Source organism: Leptonychotes weddellii, chromosome 1 (genome assembly GCF_054177405.1).
Source record: "Leptonychotes weddellii isolate Sample4059 chromosome 1, ASM5417740v2, whole genome shotgun sequence".
NCBI classification, from domain to species: Eukaryota; Metazoa; Chordata; class Mammalia; order Carnivora; family Phocidae; genus Leptonychotes; species Leptonychotes weddellii.
Genome location: NC_138369.1, coordinates 87911297 through 87930373, shown reverse-complemented (window position 1 = coordinate 87930373; position 19077 = coordinate 87911297). Strand labels below are relative to the sequence as shown.

Genomic DNA, 19077 nt, shown 5'->3' with positions numbered 1-19077 from the left:
GAAAGAACCCGAATGTCCATCGATAGACAAATGGATAAAGAAGAGGTGGCATATATATATATATATATATATATATACACACACACACACACAATGGAATACTACTTAGCTATCAAAGAAAAAGAAATCTTGCCATTTGCACCCACGTGGATGGAACTAGAGGGTATAACTGAACTAAGTCAATCAGAGAAAGACAATTATCATATGATCTCACTCATATGTAGAATTTAAGAAACAAAACAGAGGATCATAGGGGAAGAGAGGAAAAAATAAAACAAGATGAAATCAGAGAGGGAGACAAACCATAAGAGACTCTTAATCAGGAAACAGACTGAGGGTTGCTGGAGGGGAAGGGGGGTGGAGGGATGGGGTAACTGGGTGATGGACATTAAGGAGGGCATGTGATGTAATGAACACAGTGTATTATATAAGAGTGATGAATCACTGACCTCTACCTCTGAAACTGATAATACATTATATGTTAATTAATTGAATTTAAATTGAAAAAAGGAAAAAAAATAAGAGACAAAAAAAGAGACCCCCTCAAAAAAGTAAACCAAGAAAGAAAATAAAAGAAACGGAATCATTTGTTTTTGGTTTTTTTTCCTTTCACTTGGATAATTTATACTATGAATTAATGAAACTCAATTGCTTATTTTGCAGCAATCTCTTCTGCAAGCAAAAAATCCATTGTTTCCTACTTGGATTCATCCCTTCATTCTTCAAATAATTTAGTGCCAGATGTGTATCATATACTATGCTTGGCTTAACTCCAACTTCTTTCAGGATAATGAAAGAACCAGGACAGACTTTCTGGAACCCAGTTGTATATTCTTTCCATTAAATCCTTTCCATTTGCATCTTGGTGCATCTGACAGTTACACTTCATCCTAACAAAGCTGCATGTCATTATCTCTATTGGGTTTGCCTTTTCTGAAGCTGTAGTGTTCCTGGTTCTGTGGCATTATCAACCTACTTCTTATGCATTAGGTGATATCTTCATTCTTTGGTCCAATATAAATATATTATCTCCCTTGCACTGTAAAATTTTTATCCATCCACTCCAAAGCCTCTTTCACATAATGTAATTAATATGTCAAAATATCTATTTCAGGCTAATTTTCATGAAACTGAGTTCCATATTTACATTTTTATGAACAGCATTAGTTTTTACCTTCCAAGACATTTTATAATTCATAAAGAAAGGATTAGATTTCCTCATTAGAATGCTTTAAAGGACTTACTACATTGCTGTGGGTCCTATAGACACATAACAGCTCTATATTGCCAGATGAACTTTGATAGTTTCAGGCTACCCTGTCTTACATTGCCTCTTCATTCCCTGACCTTCTCCCTTTCTTCTCTACCCTCAACATCTGGCAAGACTGAGGAGTGGCTGAAAAATGGAAGGTAACAAAAACCACAATTCTTTTATTTTTCCTTTCACATGTCAAGGACTTCTTTTTATCTTTCTGTTTCTAGACATGGTGGATTCATCCTGCAGCTCAGTATGTGGGAAGCAAAGTAATAATGTGGAAGAGTTGTGAAACTGGGAACTGATGGTGAGAGTAAAAGCACCCAGAATATCAAGATGGCAGTGGTGACAAACTCTCTTTGACCAAACCCTAGCCAGGCTCTTCTAAGTCCTCTTCTTGACTAAGCTACAACCTTGGCCTACAGAGACCTGAACAAAATGCTAATATAGTTTCTAACAGCTCAAGACCATATCCCTAGGATGCCCCTAACCCCTCCCCCCCTTAAAGTACCTGAGAAAACTCAAGGCTGCCAAAATAATTAACTGTTTATTCTAGCCAAGCTCTGAAGATAAGGTCTTCCAGTTTCTATGGGATAGTAGGAGCCTAACTTCAACAGGCACAGGTTACCAAACCCAAAGGGGTTTCACTGGACCAATCCCCCCCTCCCATTTTTTGTAATTTTTACTTCCCTGACTCAATGAGGACCCACTCATTCCCTGCCTTATCCCTCCTACTCCCTTCAAATCACCCAGTCACCTCTATACAAATTAAAATTGAGTTAAAGTCATGCTGAACTCTTTCCCTGTTATAATAGTATATTACCAATAAAAATCTGATCTTACAATTCAAAATTATTGTTTTAAAGATTTATTTATTTATTTGAGAGAGAGTGTGGATGCAAGTGTGCACTGCACACCGGGTGGAAGAGCAGAGGGGGAGGAAGAGGGAGAATCTTAAGCAGACTCCCCATTGAGCACAGAGCCTGACAGGGGCTCAATCCCATGACCCTGAGATCATGACCTGAGCTGAAATCAAGAGTTGGTTACTTCACCGACTGAGCCACCCAGGTGCCCCTGATCTTACCATTTAAAGTAATGTCCAATTTCCTTTATCTTTAAAAGTGGGAGCAGGTGGTGGCTATCAGGGAGGTGGCCAGCAATTATAGCTTATAGAATGTATATCACTCGTACCCAGCCCAAAGCCTCCATAACGCAGATCTTCACACATGTTAAGTCAGAGACCACAGGCTACTGAGTCAGTTTTTGTTACTCTTTTTTTTTACAGATTCAAAAAAAAAAAAAGGTTTGTAAGCTTGTGCTTTCAAAAGGAGACACTATTCACTATTCATCCTCATTGTGATGTCCAAGAAACCTAAATATTTGGTTCATAGCAGACACTTAAAAATGGTGAATGAAATTATATCAGAATAGGTATTTGATACACTTCAATTTCCTTATTCCATTAGAGCTCTAAATGCTGAATTTATTAACTTTTCAAATTCTAAGATCTAGCTAATACTCTTAGCTGTATAAATTCAGCTTTGAACTTGTTTTCTAGTTCTAGATACTTCCTCTACAGATTCTTTCCTCTGTTTTCTAGTTCTAAATTCTTCCTCTAGTTCTAGATTCTTTCTCTTTGTAGGAAGATTCTTCCTGTTCCTACATACTCAGTTGAAACAATTGTTATCTTGTCCCCTACTACAGAGTAATATGTTTATATTATATACAGTATAATATTTCAGAACATACATAAGTGAAATATAAAAGGTACATGAAATAAAGGATTCCAGGCTCAATTTAAAATCTAAATATAAAGACCATATTTAGAAAAGCAATGCAGAACAGATTGTAGGAATCACTTTAAGAATATCTAAACCCACACTTTATTCTGAGAGTAAACAAAGGATTAGGAGAGCACTAGCCAGGAAGTTGCTGGGGAAAAGACTATAAATGGAATGTATTTGTCAAGTGAAGGATAAAGTAATAAAAATGTAACCCATAATTATTGTGAAATATAGCATTTGCTTTTGCTGGCTTACGACCAATAACCTTCTATTATTTCACATAGTTAAGGTCTAGCTAAAACACTAAACCAATTAAGACCTGCTGCACACTTCAAAGGGAATAAGTGATCATGACAAAGTTGACCCTTGAACAATTCAAGGGTTAGGATCACCAACTTTCCACAAAGCTGAAAATCCACATATAATTTTGACTCCCTCAAAATGTAACTACTAATAGCCTACTCTTGACCAAAAGTCTTCCCAAACACTCGATTAACACATATTTTATATATGTATTATATATTGTATTCTTACAATAAAGTAAGCTAGAGAAAAGAAAATGTTAAGCAAATCATAAGGAAAATACATTTATAGTGTCATACTGTGAAAAATACATTTATAAGTGGACTTGCACAGTTCAAACCCATCTTGTTTTAGGGTCAACTATATTATTCAAGTTGTAAGGCCTCTAATATGATTCCTAAGAAATCTTCTGGTTCAAGAAATTGAGAAAGAAAATGGAAGGGAGAATAAAAATTATGGGAAAATGAAAAAAAATGTTTCTACAATTTTTTTTCACACAAGACTTCGTTTTGACCAACTGTTCACAAAGTAAGTTAGAAGTGATTTAAAATCAGTTACTACCCAAGTCCATTAAAAAGTGCTGGAAATATTTGAAGCACATACTTCATAGAAAGGTCACATTTTTAGCCTGCTCAGGGTAACTTATTGGGTTGCCTTCATTTCTGCCCCTTGATGAACCAGATAATGACAAAACTATCATAAGCTAATAAAGATAAATGTTGAAGTTCACTTCTGATATATGTAGTTGCCATTATGTGGAAATATGAATGAATGAAAGATGAATTAAATTATAAATCAATATAACTGCATTTTGTTCAACTATCAGAAACTTATCCTATACATATTAGTCAGGGTTCTTGAGAGAAACACAACCAATAACATGTATTAAAGATAGATACAGAGACAGAAAGAGATAGAGAGAAAGGAAGAGAGTAAGGGAGAGAGAGATTTATTCTGAGTTACATGATTATGGAGACTGAGAAGTCCTATAATCTGCTACCTGCAACCTGGAGGCCCAGGAAAGCTGGTGATGTAATTCCATCTGAATAGAAAGGCCTGAGAATGAGGGAAGCTGACTGTATAAATCCTAGTCTGAGGGCAGAAAAAAATAAGATGAGATGTTCCAGCTCAAGTAATGAGGCAGGAAAAAAAAAGGACAGATTCCTCTTTCCTTTGTCTTTTGTTCTATTCAAGCCCTCAATGGATTGGATGATGCCCACCCACAATGAGGAGGACAATTTACTAAGTCCACCAAGTTAACTGCTAGTCTCATCTGGAAACACTCTCACAGACACACTCAGAAATGTTTAATCTGGGCACCAGGGCTAGTTAAGTTGACACGTAAAATTAACCATCACACTTACATTCACACATTTGATGAAAGATACCTCTTAAATAACAGGAAATTATGATCTGTCATCAAGAAAAAAAAAGGATCCATAGAAATAGACTCAAGATGACTTAGATATGGAATAAGCAGATAAGGATTGTAAACGTTTTCTTAAGTATTGTCAAGAACTCAAAGAAAAAGATGGTCATACTAAACAAAATGGGGAATCTCAGCAGAGACATGGAAGATACAATAAGGAACCAGATTAAGAGGTTCAAGATGGCAGCATAGGAAGATCCCGAACTCACTTTTTCCCATGGACAAAACCAATCTACAGCTACATATGGAACAATTTCCTCTGAAAAGAACTGAGAATAAGTTGAACAGCCCCTCCACAAAAAAAGATAAAAGGGCCATATCAAAACAGATTGGAGAGGTACACATGAAATCTCCTCAAAACCCACATTAGTCATGGTGAGCCACAAGCAGGAGGGATCTTACAAACACAGAACTTCTCCCTGAGGAGTGAGGGATTTGTATTCCACATCAGGCACCCAAACCCTTGGGACCTGCACTGGAGGGATGAGCCTCCAAAATATCTGGTTTTGAAAATTAACAGGCTTGTATCCAATAGAACCAGAGTTGTATGGAATAGAGAGTCTGCTCTTAAAGGGCTCATATGCAGAATCACTCATCCTGGGATCCAGTGCAAAAGCAATAGTTTGAAAAGTCTAGACCACATGTGAAGGAAATTCATTTGTTAATCTTAAAAGTATCTACCAGAGGGCAAAAGCCTATAGAGACTCTCCCCAGGGACAGAAATGATGGTGGGCATCTTTTTACATTTTCCCACCACCTTTTTAGCACCAAGGCTGGTGGGCACCATTTTTGTACTCTAGCTAGTGCTGCCCCCTGCACTGCTGTGAGGGTGGCAAGCAAGAACCCACCCCACCAAGCAGCTTTCTTGGCTCAATCATAACCCCCACACCACTACTGCTCTCATGTCAGAGGTGATGGGCAAGTGCCCTGCCTCCATGTGCCACAGCTGCAGCCCCACCAGAAGTGGTAGGTGAGTGCCCCATCCACCCACACCACTGCTATGGTCCCACCAGAAACAGCAGGTAAACACCCTGCCCCTTACACCTCCCTGCCAAGCCAGAGGATACATGCAGCCCACACAGGGGATACCCCCTGAGCCCTGAGTGCCACACTTTGGTGGAGGGAAGGAATGCATTTCTGGAGCTCAGGGGTCTAAAACAATCAGAGAGACAATCTGAGAGGTAACCAAGAACTAAGGCATGGTTAAATAGTAGGGTTCACCTTCCACATGAGGCCACCCCTTTAAAACTGGAAGAGATAGCTGTTTTGCTTAACACATAGAAACAAATGTAGAGGGACAAGCAAAATGAGGAAACAGAGAAATATATCTCAAATGAAAGAACAAGATAAAACCCTGGGGTGGTGGGGGGGGACAAAATGAAATGGAGATAAGTAATTTACCTGAAAAGAGTTAAATGTAATGGTCATAAGGATGCTCACCAAACTCAGGAAAAGACAGTATGAACACAGCAAGAACTTCAACAAAGAGAACAAAACATAAGAAAGTACCAAACAGAAATAACAGAGCTGAAGAATTTAATAACTAAACTGAAAAATACACTAAAGGGGTCCAACAGCAGACTAGTTGAAGCAGAAGAACAAGTCAGTGATCTGGAAGACAGGGCAGTAGAACTTACCCAAACAAAGCAGCAAAAGGAAAAAAGAATTTCTAAAAATATTATGAATGAATATTAAGGGACTTAGGGGAAGACAAACAGAATAACATTTGCATCATAGGAGTTCCAGAAAAAGAAGAAAGGGGCAGAAAACATATTTAAAAAAATAATGGCTAAAAATTTCCTAAACCTGGGGAAAGAAATGGACATAAAAATCCAGGAATCCCAGAAAATTCCAAACAATGAACCCAAAGAGACCCACACCAAGGCACATAACTAAAATGTCAAAAGTTAGTTTTGATGGGCCAGGGGGCTGCCCTGAGGAGGTGGCGAGGGGAGGGCTGGGCCAGCCAGAGGGTGGGCGACTATGCCCAACTTCTGCGCTGCCTCCAACTGCATGGAGAAGAGCACGCAGTGGGACCTGGCCTTCTTCAGGTTCCTGCCGGATCTGGCCAGATGCCAGAAGTGGGTGGAGAATTGTAGGAGAGAGGACTTAGAAGATAAAACACCTGATCAACTAAATAAACATTATTGATTATGTGCCAAACACTTTGAGACCTCTATGATTTGTAGAACTATACATTTTGCCGAGGCATCCAAAAACGAAAGAATAATTGGGTTATTTTATTTCTCAACTTAATTGAAGCAGATACTTGTGAAGTCATTGGGAGAGTCCTTATAGTACAGTTCTTCAAGATAATGCAATACCAACAATATTTTATCTTACCAGTCACTTGAACAATCCACACAGTGGACACAGAAAACAAATAAAAGAATTGAGTGAAGATGAAATCAGGACACTGAAACAGAAAAAAAAAATTGATGAAACTTCTGAACAGGAGCCAAAACATAAAGAAATAAACAACAGGAAAGCTCAGAACCCCAGTGCAGAGGAAGGGGGTGAAGAACAGGATGAGGACATTTTACCTTTAACCCTTGAAGAGAACGAAAACAAGAATACTTAAAATCTTTATTTGAAATTTTGATTCTTATGGGAAAACAAAACATACCTCTGGATGGGCATGAAACTGATGAAATCCCAGAGGGTCTCTTTACTCCTGGTGACTTTCAAGCACTACTGGAGTGCCAGATAAATTCTGGCAAAGAGGTTCTGAGAAAGCGCTTTGATATAACAGTGGTTAACACATTGTTCTGCTCGAAAACACAGCAGAAACAGATACTAGACATCTGTGAGAGATGCACTGGGGAGGAAACCCTCAGGGAAGTGAGAGACTCTCACTTCTTTTCCATCACCACTGATGACGTAGCGGACATAGCAGGGGAAGAACACTTGCCTGTGTTGGTGAGGTTTATTGATGAATCTCATAACCTGAGAGAAGAATTTGTGGGCTTCTTGCCTTATGAAGCTGATGCATAAATTTGGGCTGTGAAATTGCACACTACGATAACTCAGAAGTGGGGGTTAAACATGGGGTATTGTCATGCCAGCCTTACACTGTGTCCAGTGGGTTTTCTTCCAAAATGTTGCTTCTAGTCTTTTAGAGAAATATCCCCAAGCTGTCTACACACTTTGCTCTTCCTGTGCCTTAAATATGTGGTTGGCAAAATCAGTGCCTGTTGTGGGAGTATCTGTTGCATTAGGAACAATTGAGGAATTTTGTTCTTTTTCCCATTGATCTCCACAACTGCTTTTGGAGCTTGACAATGTAATTTCTGCCCTCTTTCAGAACAATGAGGGAAAGGGTAAAGAAATGAAGGAAATCTGCCATTCTCAGTGGACAGGCAGAAATGATGTTTTGAAATGTTAGTGGACCCTGTACAAGCACTTGTTTTGTTTAAATGGTATAAATAGTGATACAAATATTAGATGGAATAACTATAGCTGGTAGAGCTTTTGTACTCTGTAGTGCAGTAACAGATTTTGATTTCATTGTTACCATTGCTGTTCTTAAAAATGTTCTATCTTTTACAAGAGGCTTTGGGAAAAATCTCCAAGGGCAAACCTCAGATGTCTTCTTTGCAGCCAGTAGCTTGACGACAGTGCTGCATTCACTAAATGAAGTGATAGAAAATATTGAAGTGTCTCATGAATTTTGGTTCGAAGAAGCCACAAATTAGGCAACTAAACTTGATATTCAGATGAAACTCCCTGGAGAATTCTGCAGAGCCCAGCAAGGTAACCTGGAATCTCAGCTCACCTCTGAGAGTTACTATAAAGAAACTCTAAGTGTTCCAACAGTGAGACACATTATTCAGGAACTGAAAGATATATTCTCAGAACAGCACCTCAAAGCTATTAAATGCTTATCTCTTGTATCCTCTGTCATGGGACAGCTCAATTTTAACACACCGGAGGAGCATCATGCTGACATGTAGTGACTTGCCCAATCCTGACACACTCTCAGCTGAGTTGCATTGCTGAAGAATCAAGTGGAAACACAGAGGGAAAGATTTAGAGCTTCCATCCATCATTTATTAAGCCCTGCATCTACCAGACATCAAGTTTTTTCCTAATGTTTATGCATTGCTAAAAGTTCTATGTATTCTTCCTGTGGTGAAGGTTGAGAATGAACGCTATGAAAATGGGCGAAAGTGCCTGAAAGCATACCGGAGGAACACTTTGACAGACCAAAGGTCAAGTAACTTGGCTTTGCTTAACAAATTTTGATATAAAACATGATCTGGATTTAATGGTGGGCACATATATCAAATTCTATACAACTAAGTCAGAGCTTCCTACAGATAATTCAGAAACCATTGAAAGTACCTAAGAGACTTTTAAAGTAGGCTTTCTCTTATGCTTGATATTTGGAAAAATCTGTAAGAAATTTGAAAACACCTTACAGAAAAGATGTCAGGTGTATGTAGGCCACTTAATCGCTGAATATCTTGACCTATCAACCTCTCATTGAGTACATTAGCCATTGATAACCTGCCTATTTAAATGGCCCCTGTTTAAATTCTTATGCTTTGGAGACATACCTGCTCTTCCAGAAGATAGCATCGAAAGTGCCGCATTACAATTCTATGAGATCTTTGCTAATGGCACTTGGGAATTGTTTTAATTAAGTCATTTTAGACATAACATTTATTATCACTAGATCCAACTGTCAGGTATTGAGTTATCAGTTCTTAAAAGGTATAGATTTTGAAGAGGTGTGGGAGGAAGGAATACATTTTATAAAATGTTGCAATGAATCTCAGGAGTGATCTTTGAATAGTAGTAGTGTTAGTATGTTAAAAATCTGTAATGGACAGTTAAGGGAGTTACCAGAGAGAGAGAGAGAAACATGTAAGCTTGCCCAGCAAGGATTGCAGTGTAGATTTAGTCTTCATCAAATGAACTTAAAAGAACAAGTTACACTTAAAGTTTGAATGGGAGAGCCTGCCATTGTTCCACATTGGGTTGTTGCTGTTTACATTCCTTTGTTGAGCCTACATCTTCATAAGCTCTTTAGCAAGTATACGTTGAACACCTACATCTTCGTAAGCTTTTTAGCAGGTGTATGTTGAACACCTCTGTTCATGATCAAGACAGGATCAGAGGCCATGGATACTGACAACTGATTTGTCTGCTTTCATCTTTTTCCATGACTATATCTACTGCCTCATCTTATTTATAAACAAAACCTAGAAAACCTACAAAAATAAGTGTTTTGTGGTTTATCTAGGAATAATACAGAAAATATTGCTGTTATTTCGGGTGAAGAAAATCAATTTTGTACAGTTTATTTCAACCTAAATAAAATGTGAATTTTGTTAAAAAGTTAAAGATAAAAAGAGAATCTTAAAAACAACAACAACAAAAACTTGTTACATATAAGGGAACCCCCATAAGACCATCAGCAGATTTCTTAGCAGAAACTTTGCAGGCTAGAAGAAAGTGGCATGATATTCAAAATACTAAAAGAAAAAAAACCTTCCCAACAAGAATACTTTGCCTAGCAAGATTATCATTACAGAGCTGGAAAAAAAAAAATACTTTTTCAGGCAAATACAAACTAAAAGAGTTCACCATCAAAAAACCAGCCCTACAAAAAAATGTTGAAGTGATTGCTTTAAGTTGAAAAGACAGGGTAGTAATTAGCAACAAGAAAATATATGTAAGCAAAAAACTCCCTGGTAAAGGTAAGTATATAATAAAGGAGGTGAATTAATCATTTTTAAAGCTAGTATGAAGGTCAAAAAGACAAAAGTAGTAAAAACAACTATACCTACAATAATTTGTATATAAAACAAACACCTATAAAAAAAAAACAAAAAGGACAGTGAGAAAAAGAACCTAAGCATAATACTACAGAGTTATCGAGCCATAAGGGAAAAAAAGGAGAGAAGAATAAAGGAAAAGAGAGAAAGTACAAAACAGCAAGAAAACAACAAAATGTCAATAAGTACATACCTATAAATAATTAAGTGTGAATAGACAAAATTTTACAATCAAAATATACAGAGTGGCTAAATGGATAAAAAAAACAAGACCCATCTATATGTTGCTTACAAAAGAGTCACTTCAGATGGAAGGACACACACTGACTGAAAGAGAAGGAAAGGAAAACAACAATTCATACAAATGGAAATGAAAAGAAAGCTGGGGAAGAGAAATTTAGAAAAAAAATAGACCTTAAAACAAAGACTGTAATAAAAGACAAAGATGGGTACTATAGAATCATACAGGAGCCAATCCAATAAGAAGACATAACATTTGTAAATATTTAAGTACCCAACATAGAAGCACCTAAATATAAAAGTGAATACTAACAGAAATAAAAGAAATAGACAGCAATACAATAATATTAGGGGACTTCAATACAACATTTACTTCAATGGATAAATCATCTACAGAGAAAATCAATTAAGAGTTATTCGCCTTAAATGACACATTAGACTGGATAGACATAATAGATGTATACAAAATATTTCATCTAAAAGTAGCAAAATGCATATTCTTCTCAAGAACACGTGGAATATTCTCTAGGATAGATCATATGTTAGGTCACAAAACAAGTCTTAGTAAGCCTAAGAAGACTGAAATCAATCAAGAATCATGTTCGATCACAATGGTATAAATTTACAAATCAATTACAAAAAGAAAACAAAAAGTCACAAATATGTGGAGATAAAACAACATGCTACTGTAAACCAATGGGTCAAAAAAGAAACCAAAAAATACTTGAGACAAAGGGAACATAGCAAAATGTATGAGGTGCAGCAAATCTGTACGAAGAGTGAAGTTTATAGCAATAAAGGCCTCTCCAGAAACAAGAAAAATCTCAAACAACATAAATTTATACCTAAAGGAACTAGAAAAAGAATTAAGAAAAACAAAGCCCAAAGTTAGTAGAAGGAAATAATAAATATTAGAACAGAAATAAATGAAATACATTAAAAAGACAATAGAGAAGATCAATTAAACTAAGAATGTTTATTTGAAAAGATAGACAAAATTGGTAAACCTTTAGCCAGACTGATCAAGAAAAAAAGGGAAAGGGCCTAAGTAAATAAAATCAAAATGAAAACTGAGAAGTTAGAATCAATGTCATAGAAATACAAAGAATCATAAAAGACAGCTATGAATCATTATAAGCCAACAAATTATACAACCTGGAAAAAATGGTTAAATTTCTCAAAACTTCCAACTTACTAACACTGAATCATGAAGAAATAGAAAATCTAAACAAATGAATAAAGATAAAGAGATTGACTTAGTAATCAAACCCTTCCAACACAGAAAAGCCCAGAACCAAATAGATTCACTGGTAAGTTCTACCAAACATTTAAGAATTAATGCCAATCTTTTTTAACTCTTCCAAAAAACTGAAGGTAAGGGAACACTCCCAAACTCATTTTCTGAGGTCCGCATTAACTTGATACCAAAACCAGTCAAAGACAACACACACACACACACACACACACACATTACAGACCAGTACCCCTGATGAACTTAGATGCAAAAATCTTTTACAAAATACTAGCAAACCAAATTCAACAATACATTTAAAGGATTATACACCATGATCAAGTGGGATTTATTCCAGGGATGCCTGGATGGTTCAACATCTGCATATCAATTAATGTGATATGCCACATTAGCAAAATGAAGAATAAAATCATATGATCATCTCAATAGATGCACAAATTTAATGAAGTCTGACATTCATTTATGATAAAAATTCTCAAAAAAGTGGGTATAGATGGAACATACCCCAACATAATAAAGGCTATATAGGACAAGCCGACAGCTAACATCATACTCAATGACAAAAACCTAAAAGCTTTTCCCTTACAATCAGGAACAAGACAAAGATGTCCACTCTTGTCACTTTTATTAAAAGAGTAGTGGAATCCTTGCCAGAGCAATTAAACAGGAAAAGAAATACATGTCATCCATATTGGAAGGAAGAAGCAAACTATCACTATTTGTGGATGACATGATTATATAGAGAGAGAACACTAAAAACTCCACAAAATAAAACCTGGTAGAGCTACAAAAAAAAAAAAAAAGCAAATTTAGAAAAGTTACAGCGTACAAAATCAACATACAGCTATCTATTGCATTTTTATAGACTAACAGCAAACTATCAGAAAGAGAAATTAAGGAAACAATCCCAATTATAGTTGCATCAAAAGGAATAGAATAACGAGTTATAAATTTAACCAAGAATGTCAAAGGCCTATACTCTGAAAACTATAAGACATTGATGAAAGAAATTGAAGACTCAAATAAATGAAAATGTACACTGTGCTCATGGATTGGAAGAATTAATATCATTAAAATGTCCAGACCACCCTAAGTAATATACAGATTCAATGCAATCCCTATCAAAATTCCAGTGGCATTTTTCACAGAAATAGAACAAACATCCTAAAATGTGTTTGGAACCAAAAAAATCCCAAATAACCAAAACAATCTTGAGATAGAAGAATAAAGCTGGAAGCATCACATTCCCTGATTTAAACTACACTACAAAGCTATAGTATTCAAAACAGTGTGGTATTGGCATAAAAACAGACACATGGATCAATAAAACAGAATAGAAAGTCCAGAAATCAACCCAAGCATATATGGTCAATTAATTTATGACAAAGAGGCAAGAATATACTATGGGGAAGAGATAGTCTCTTCAATAAATGGTGTAGGGAAAACTTGACATCCACATGCAAAAGAATGAAACTAGATTACTATCTGACAACATACACAAAAATTAACTCAGAATGTATTAAAGCATATAAAACCAGAAACCATAAAACTTCTGGAAGAAAACATCTCTTAACACCTCCGTCGTGGTGGTGGTGGTGGTGGTGTGTGTGAGTGTCAGATCTGACATCAAAGGCAATGTCAACAAAAGCAAAACAAATAAATGGGACTACATCAAACTAAAAAGCTTCACAAAGCAAAGGAAACCATCGACAAATTAAAGAAGAAACTTACTGAATGGGAGAAGATATTTACAAATTATATAACTGTTAAGGGGTTAATACCCAAAATATATAAAGAACTTATACAACTCAATAACAACAACAACTCCAATTACAAAATGAACAGAGGATCTAAACTGACATTTTTCCACTGAAGAATACAGATGGCCAACAGGTACATGGAAAGATGCTCATCACTAATCATCACAGAAATGCAAATCAACACCACACTGTGATATCACCTCACACCTGTCAGAATGGCCATCATCAAAAAACAAAAAAATAACAAGTGTTGGCAAGGATGTGAAGAAAAGGGAACTTTGTGCACTGTTGGTGGGAATGTAAATTGGTACAAGCACAATGAAAAACAGTAAGGAGTTTCCTCAAAAAATTAAAAATAGAACTACCATATGATCCAGCAATTCCATGTTTGGGCATATATCTGAAGAAAAACAAAACACTATTTTGAAAAGACATATGCAGGAGCACCTGGGTGGCTCAGTTGGTTAAGTGACTGTCTTCAGTTCAGGTCATGATCTCAGGGTCCTGGGATTGAGCCCCACATTGGGCTCTCTACTCAGCAGGGAGTCTGCTTCTCCCTCTCCCTTTGCTCATGCTTGCTCTCTCACACTTGCTCACTCTTTCTCTCAAATAAATAAAATCTTAAAAAAAAAAAAAAGAAGAAAAGACATATGCACCCCATGTTCATTGCAGCATTACTTACAATAGGCAAGATATGGAAACAACCTAAGTGTCCACTGATAGATGAATGGATAAAGAAGATGTAGTATATATACACAATGGAATATTATTCAGCCATATAAAAAATGAATTCTTGCCATTTGTGACAACATGGATAGAACTTGTGGGTATTATGCTAAGTGAAATAAGTCAGAGAAAGACAAATACCATATGATTTCACTTATATGTGGAATCTAGAAGAAGAAAACAAATGAACAACAAAATGAAGAACAACATAGATACAGAAAAGATTGGTGTTTGCCAGAGATGAGGGGTTGGAAGGTGGGCCCAATGGGTGAAAGGGATCAAGAGGTACAAACTTCTAACTATAAAATAAATAAGTCCTGCATATGTAATGTAAAGCATGGTAACTATAGTCAATCATATTGTATTACAAATTTGGGGGGTGGGGGGAGGATCAAATGGAAATATTAGAACTGAAAATGTAACACCTAAAATGGAAAAAATCACTGGACAGGCTAAATAGCAGACTGATTTAAAGGTCAATAACTTGAAGACAGAGCCATAGAAATTATCCAATTTTAAGAAAAGAGTAAAAGAATGAAAACACAAACAAAACTCAGCGATCTGTTGGGCAATATCTAGAGTTCCAGCATATATTCAGTTGGATTCCTAATTATAAGGGGGGAAAATGGATAAGAGAAGAAATTTAAAAGAAAAATTGCTAAAATATAACCAAATTTTGGGGGAAATGTGAACTGACATATCCATGAAACTCAGAGAACCCAAGCTAGAAAAATACAAAGAAAACTAAATAGTATAGACTAACTGCAGAAAACCAAAGATAAAAAGATATCTTAAAGGCAATGATAGCTTACTGCCATCAGACAAAAATGGAGATAAAAGTTATGTCTTTAATGTGTTAGGAATGACATTTAAAAATGAAGGCAAAATAAATATATTTTCAGAGTAATAGAAGCTGAAAGAATTTATTGCCAGCAGATTTGCACTTTAAGATATGCAAAACGAAACTCTTCACCCTTGATGGGAGGTGACACTATATAAAACTCAAATGTCCAAGAAAGAATGAAGTCATGTGGAATTGTGCACATAGGGGTAAATATAAAAGTTATTTTTCACCTTGTCTTAATATCTATAAAAGACAACTAACTCTGTAAGGCCAAATTTTATTTTATTTTAATTCAATTACCCAACAAATAATACATCATTAGTTCCAGATGTAGTGTTCAGCAATTCATCAGTTGCCAATAACACCCAGTGCTCATCACATCACGTGCCCTCCTTAATGCCCATCACCCAGTTACTCCTTCAGCAACCCTGTTTGTTTCTCATAGTTAAGAGTATCTCATGGTTTCTCTCCCTCTCTGATTTCTTCACATTCAGTTTTCCCTCCCTTCCCTTATGATCATCTGCAGTTTCTTATATTCCACATATGAGTGAAACCATATGACAATTGTCTTTCTCCAATTGACGTATTTCACTTAACATAATACCCTCCAGTTCTATCCACATCAATGTAAATGGTAAGTATTCATCCTTTCTGATGGCTGAGTAATATTCCGTTGTATATATATACCACATCATCTTTATCCATTCATCTGTTGATGGACATCTAGGCTCCTTCCACAGTTTGGCTATTGTGGAAATTGCTGCTATGAACATTGGGGGGCAGGTGCCCCTTCATTTCATCACATCTGTATCTTTGGGGTAAATACCTAGTATTGCAATTGCTGGGTTGTAGGGTAGCTCTATTTTCAACTTTTTGAGAAACTTTCATACTGTTTTCAAGACTGGCTATTCCAGCTTGTATTCCCACCAACAGTGTAAGAGGGTTCTCCTTTCTCCAAATCCTTACCTACATTTGTTGTTTCCTGTCTTGTTAATTTTAGCCATTCTGACTGGTGTGACATGGTATCTCATTGTGGTTTTGATTTGTATTTCCCTGATGACAAGTCATGTTGAGCATTTTCCACATGTCTGTTGGCCATTTGGATGTCTTCTTTGCAGAAATGTCTGTTCATGTCTTCTGCCCATTTATTGACTGGATTATTTGTTTTTTGGGTGTTGAGTTTGATAAGTTCTTTATAGATCATAGATACTGACCCTTTATCTGATAAGATATTTGTAAATATCTTCTCCCATTCTGTCAATTGTCTTTGGTTTTGTTGACTGTTTCCTTTGCCATGCAGAAGCTTTTTATCTTGATGAAATCCCAATAGTTAACTCTCCCTTTGTTTCCCTTACCTTTGGAGACATGTCTAGCAAGGAGTTGCTGTGGCTGAGGTTGAAGAGGTTGCTGCCTATGTTCCCCTCTAGGATTTTGATGGATTCCTGTCTCACATTGAGGTCTTTCATCCATTTTGAGTTTATCTTTGTGTGTGGTATAAGAGAATGGTCCAATTTCATTCTACTGCATGTGGCTGTCCAATTTTCCCAGTACCACTTATTGAAGAGACTGTTCTTTTTCCATTGGATATTCTTTCCTGCTTTGTCAAAGATTAGTTGCACATAAAATTGAGGGTCCATTTCTGGGTTCTCTATTCTGTTCCATTGACCTATATGTCTGTTTTTGTGCCAGCATCATGCTGTCTTGATGATCACTGTTTTGTAATATAGCTTGAAGTCAGGCATTGCGATGCCCCCAGCTTTGGTTTTGTTTTTCAACATTCCATTGGCTATTTGGGGTCTTTTCGGGTTCCATACAAATTTTAGGATTATTCGTTCCAGCTCTGTGAAAAAGTCTATGGTATTTTAATAGGGATTGCATTGAATATGTAGATTGCTCTGAGTAGCATAGACATTTTAAGAATATTTATTCTTCAATCCATGAGCATGGAATTTTTTTCCATCTCTTTGTGTCTTCCTCAATTTCTTTCATAAGTGTTCTGTAGTTTTCAGAGTTCAGCTCTTTTACCGCTTTGGTTAGGTTTATTCCTAGGTATTGTAAGGTTTTTGGTGCAATTATAAATGGAATCAATTCCTTAATTTCTCTTCCTTCAGTCGCATTGTTAATGTATAGAAATGCAACTGATTTCTGTGCATTGATTTTGTATCCTGCCCCATTGCTGAATTGCTGTATGAGTTCTAGCAATTTTGGGGTGGAGTCTTTTGGGTTTTCCACATAAAGTATAATGTCATCTGCGAAGAGTGAAAGTTTGACTTCTTCTTTGCCAATTTGAATGTCTTTTATTTCTTTTTGTTGTCTGATTACTGTGGCTAGGACTTCTAGTACTATGTTGAACAACAGTGTTGAGAATGGGCAACCCTGTCATGTTCCTGACCTTAGGGGAAAAGCAATCAGTTTTTCCCCATTGAGAATGATATTCACTGTGGGCTTTTCATAGACAGCTTTTATGATATTGAGGTTTGTTCCCTCTTTCCCTACACTGTGGAGTTTTAATCAAAAAAGGATGCTGTATTTTGTCAAATGTGTAAGCCAAAATTTTAACAATGTATATGGAGTTTGTATCTCATAAACTTGTGAATGGTGACACAAAGGATTGAGGAACTGAAGTGTACCGTTGGGAATTTCTTAATTTTGTACTAAATGATATAATATTAACTTCAAGTGGATTGTGGCAACATAAAAGCAATCAGTGCAGTTGCTATCACCTAACTTATTCAAGTTGGAACACCACTGCATCATGTCTTTAAGACTTGAGTTTGGATTACCACAGCTTGGTGGCTATTTCTTAGTTTTATAGTTTAACACGTTATTTCTACAGTTGAGAAATGTCCTGTGTTAATGATATATACAGTAGGATTTTTAAAATTTATTGTCACATACATACAAATGGCATACAAAGAAAAATGGAAAATTCCAGAACTCCACTCCCATATGCCCTCCCCCATCCAAACTTCTCCCATAGTGGAGCACTGCCAAGTACTCTTCAGAGCTTAATCTAATTTATTTCTGCCCAATTCTGATTTTTTTTTTATTCCTATAACATCAGGGACCTTTTTAGACTCCACCAGCTCTGGTCAGTGAATTGTGCTTCTCCCCATGGACCACCCCAGTGCTGAATGCCAGGAGTCTGAAAAAAAAGATTTGTGCTCAACAATGGTTATTAACAAATGGCATTTTTTTCCCCCAGTGTTCGAAAACACAGGCTCCCCTCCCCCGCTCTCAAGTCCCCACCTTGCTGCCTCCAAACCCCAATCCTGCGAGGAAAAAAACCCAGAATGCCTGGGCCTGCGCCTGAGTGTTTCCAGCTAGCATTGCAATGCCAAGGCCAATTCTCCAAGCCAGGGTCTGGGGGGGTGGGGGGGTGGGAGCAGATGCAAATTAACCGGGCTCTTGCGAAACAGTGGTTTCTTTTCCTTTCCTTTCCTTTCCACGCACAGTAATCTCTGTCAGCAAAACTCCTCACAGGCTGTGGAACCTGCCTCCTTGGTTAGAGGCACCCGTCGACAGGCCCTTACCTTTCTCTTCACCTCACACTAGAGCTGTGACAGCTTTTCTCTCCGTGTCCCCCTCCTCTCTCGTTCGGACGCCCACGCCAGCGGCGCCCCGCGCCTCCCGGGACAACCGACCCGCGGCGGCCCGGCGCCAAGCGCGGGGGGCGGGGTCCGAGGCCCGCGCGGCCGCTC

General features: G+C 37.1%; 1 long non-coding RNA gene and 1 pseudogene across 1 annotated transcript in view; one reads left to right on the top strand and one right to left on the bottom strand.

The window, feature by feature from the left end:
• The window catches only part of LOC115944508 (uncharacterized), a 94290-nt gene extending 75249 nt beyond the window's left edge, over window positions 1-19041 (bottom strand). The window contains exon 1 of the long non-coding RNA XR_014147446.1: window positions 18910-19041. This is a non-coding gene — a long non-coding RNA (uncharacterized LOC115944508). The remainder of the gene's footprint in view (window positions 1-18909) is intronic.
• Window positions 6755-10321, top strand: LOC102729789 (52 kDa repressor of the inhibitor of the protein kinase-like; annotated as a pseudogene).
• Window positions 19042-19077: the final 36 nt, after the last annotated feature.